The following is a 3790-nucleotide window of genomic DNA, read 5'->3' as shown; positions in this document are numbered from 1 at the left end:
CTGTAACACCGCTTATCACAGACACTGCAATACGACCTTGAACCCCAGCGTGTAAATGTACCTTCCATAGGCTTGGGGGCGTTTCCAGCAGAACGGAGAAATAAAGATTCAATGCGCCTGTTCGAACGACGCCGTTTACATCATCAAGGAAACCCGGATTCCCTCAGGGTTATTTCCAATCAAAAACTACTATATGTCGTAACACGGTTTTGAATCCGCGAATTCTCGCGTGATACCACGGCGGGCCGGACACATGCGTTCTAATGACGAGTGCATCTTTCAACGGCGAATCCAGAAGATGGGAGAAGTGCGGTACACCACCACACGCACCTTTTTCAATGCGTTTCTCTTCAACTATAGCATTGACAATGCGGCTTCTCAAGCAAAACTATCCCTCCACACCATGCCTTCAAAGGGCCATAAAGACAAAATAAAAGCTTGGGTTCATTAAAAAGACTCCTTTGTCCCGACAACAATGGTGCCATTTTTATCGCAAGATTAGAACGAATGATGGAGATATTAAGGAAATCATGTGAACTAGTGCCGACCCCGTAGCTACCTTTCGGCGACTTCTCTATGACGTTACTGATTCTTGTTTGTGCGATTGGCGGCCGAGCCAGAACCAAGAAACATGACGCCGCAAGTGTAGTGGCGCCGCAAGTTCCGTTTGATCGTATCACTTGAGTGCCTAACGTGCAGTCAACACACTGACAACTATGCTTTTGATGCTGACCTGTATTACGTCTTTACTGGCCATATAACTTCACTGTAGCGGGAAATTTGGAAGTTTTTCAAATCTTCCCGCGATTTTATTTTTGTTGTTGTTGTTAAAAATATATATTTCATGCCTGCAATGTACAGTCAGTCACGAAGGATAGCTCTTCCAAATTGAACGTGGTTGTAGCGTGCCTCCATGGCGTTTTTAAGTAACCCCTTCTTCCACAATACACATCTGCCACCTCACCCCTCTAAAAGTTGTCTTCTGGTCCGCCTCTGGCATCATTCTTTCAATGCGACATCGTATTGTCTGCTTCACTCATCAGTCTACGCAGAAGGACTCCCGATGTGCTCCATTGGTGACGGCAGGATTGTGTCGTGTGCGCCAGCGTCGTATACAGAGTAGTGCACCGAGATGCACACTACGCAGCTGTTTTGTTTCCTGTCGGTGCATTGCTAGCGGTCGATGGCCAACTCCGGCTGTAGTTCGGTTGATGAGGCAGCACAACAGTTTTTCTTTTGTGCTTAATCACCCAGAGAAGAACGTCCAGTTGCAGTGCCAGCAGCAGTTCGGCAAATCGCAAACTGAATCACAGGAAGTACACTCCGAGCAGCAAACGCCGCAATTTTTAATGGAAAGAAGCACGACACAGTGTAGTTTTTATTTTGTAACAGTGAGCTTGGATGCAGAAAAACAGATACGCTGCCGCACTAGATGCGACAAAAAGGCAGCTATCCCTAGAAAAGTGACCGGAGATATTTTCCCGAGACAAGCGTATGGTGTGCAACATGCCTCCATTGCGAAGGTCACCGAGACACCGCTCTTTTTGAAGAACTCTCTCCAAGCGCAATCTGTGGGTAAAAAAGATTCTGCGAAAAACTTCTCCGGAACAATTGCCGAAAAAAAAAACAAGCAAGAAATCACTGCGCGCGTACAAAATATCTAAGCACGAGAGAAACATCTCCGGCGTGGTCTGGTGGCTAGGATATCTTGCTTTCACCCAGAAGGCCCGGGTTCGATTCCCGGCGTCGGAAGCGTGTGTGGTCTCATGGTGTAACGGTTAGCACTCTGGACTCTGAATCCAGCGATCCGAGTTCACATCTGGGTGAGACCTGCTTTTGCTTTTTTTTTTCATCATGAAGCGACAGCATTAGCAAAGCAGCACATGCATTTTATGATGCGGATACACGAATGAAAGGCATTTGCAATACGCACGAAAACCATCTGAAGGTGAAAGAAAGACTGTTAGCTGGGACATTCTCTGGCCGTAAAGAAAAGTGGTTAGGATATATGGCACCCATAGCTCGCTAGTACACAGTCATGGACGAATGAAACGCTAGCAGTTAAATACGAACCAGAACATGCAAAATCAAAGAATATGATTCGTGCGGATAACATTGTGATGTTATGGCAGGTTCATGGCTGTAGTTGGAGCGGCTCACAAGTGACGAGGCAGGTGACCATAGTGCAAAAACGGAAGTATTTATAAAAATAAAAGGTGGGAAAGGAAGGAGAAAAAAATGGGTAAAGAAATCGCGAAGTCAGGCGTAACACGCGAACACTCTCTCGCAGCAAGAAGAGTCCGAGTCCAACCCCCGGGAAATTTCTCAAGGGGCCTCATAGTTTTGGCGGCGGCGGGAGCGGCGGCGAGTAGAAGCTCCCGTCGAAGGCGACTACCACAGGCGGTTGTTGCCGGCGTTGACGAGGCGCGGCCCCGGTATCCGAGCACATTCACGGCGCCATGACGACGTTATCGTTGATCCGCCCGAAGAAGCTGGTCGGGGGGAACACGAGCAGTGCTTGGAGTAACGCTCCCGCAGTCCGGGCGACTGCCGCTGGAGCGCAGGGTCTTACAAGATCAGCGTACCCCAGTCCGGTCGACTGCCGCTGGTCCGCCAGGCTAACAGAGGTAGACGATCCGCCGTTTGCTCGCGATCGCTTCTATATCTTTCTCGAACCCCGGGCCTACTTCCTCTTTTTCCTCGGCTCCCTTGTCTCGAAACCCATTCGGATCTTCGCTTCTTTCTCTTCCCTCAGCCACCCGCGCGCTTGCTGCGTCTTTTCCCGCGATTTCTTCTTGTTTTTCCCGCGGTCGGGGCACTTCATGGCAACACAATGTCTTGCTAGTAGTATTATGGAAAGTCACATTTTCAATCTTTGTTACTGTTATAAAGCTACGCAGCAATTTAACTTTCACGTAATGATATTGTGGTATTTGTGCGTTCTTGCCCGTTTTCGTTATCGTGTCTCATTAGTCCATTACTGTACAGGTGTCCCAAAAAGTAAGCAGGGCGTGGCTTCGTGAAATTAGACTAATTTCTATTTTAGGCGGTTGCCAGCATAAATAGAGTATGTGCGGCCCTATTTTATCCTACAATGACTCTCCTTAAAAGTCACTTAGAGGTTGCTGGCTAAGCAAATGGCGGAGAAATCCGCTCAAAATCTCCAACCCGTGCTTCGTTTACTTCCCGGTGTGGGAAGAACTCGAGGTTTCATTTTGTACAATGAAGAAAAAATTGGGCTCGTGGTGTACCGGTCAGTTCTCCGGGCTCTGAATCCGGCAATCCAAGTTCGAATATAGGAAAAAAAACTGCGTTTTCGCGCCGAGCATATTTCACTTGGAAGCTAATCTTACCACACGTACACAGTCGTGATGTTCGATGTACGAGATGCCTTTCTGTACATTTCTTGCCATATTTAAACAGCCCAAAAATTGATAGCTGATTTAAACTGCTCAGCAATGGTGTTTAATTTTCTGTGCTCTAAAGCGATCCGAAATAAGTTTTTTTTTTTTTTTTTTTTTTGTGCGCGGTCCGCAAATTTCTTCAAATTACGTTCATTATTATCATCAGTTCTAAATGGCTAAACGAAGTGTCTATTGAATGCCAGTGATACCCATCTTAGGAAAAGCAGGCCAAACTAAATACAGCACTCGGGGTGCAGTAGATATGAGGTATATAGGGCGAAGACTTTCTGAAGAATTATTGCTGCGACAGCTCGCAGCAATAATTCTTCAAAATTCTGCGCAATAATTCTGCGCAAAAAATCTGCGAAATTATTCCTGCGAAAGCC

At 46.9% G+C, this 3790-nt stretch overlaps 1 non-coding gene across 1 annotated transcript; it reads left to right on the top strand.

Annotated features, from left to right (window-relative positions):
• The first annotated feature begins 1680 nt into the window (after window positions 1-1680).
• Window positions 1681-1752, top strand: Trnae-uuc (transfer RNA glutamic acid (anticodon UUC)). Its single transcript has one exon. It is a non-coding gene; the product is annotated as a tRNA-Glu (tRNA).
• The last annotated feature ends 2038 nt before the right edge of the window (window positions 1753-3790 follow it).

Source organism: Haemaphysalis longicornis, unplaced genomic scaffold (assembly GCF_048455015.1).
Source record: "Haemaphysalis longicornis isolate Haplotype H1 unplaced genomic scaffold, Haemaphysalis longicornis Haplotype H1 scaffold_10, whole genome shotgun sequence".
Taxonomy (NCBI): domain Eukaryota; kingdom Metazoa; phylum Arthropoda; class Arachnida; order Ixodida; family Ixodidae; genus Haemaphysalis; species Haemaphysalis longicornis.
The sequence above is the reverse complement of the archived record's forward strand: the minus strand, read 5'-3'. Positions and strand labels throughout refer to the sequence as shown.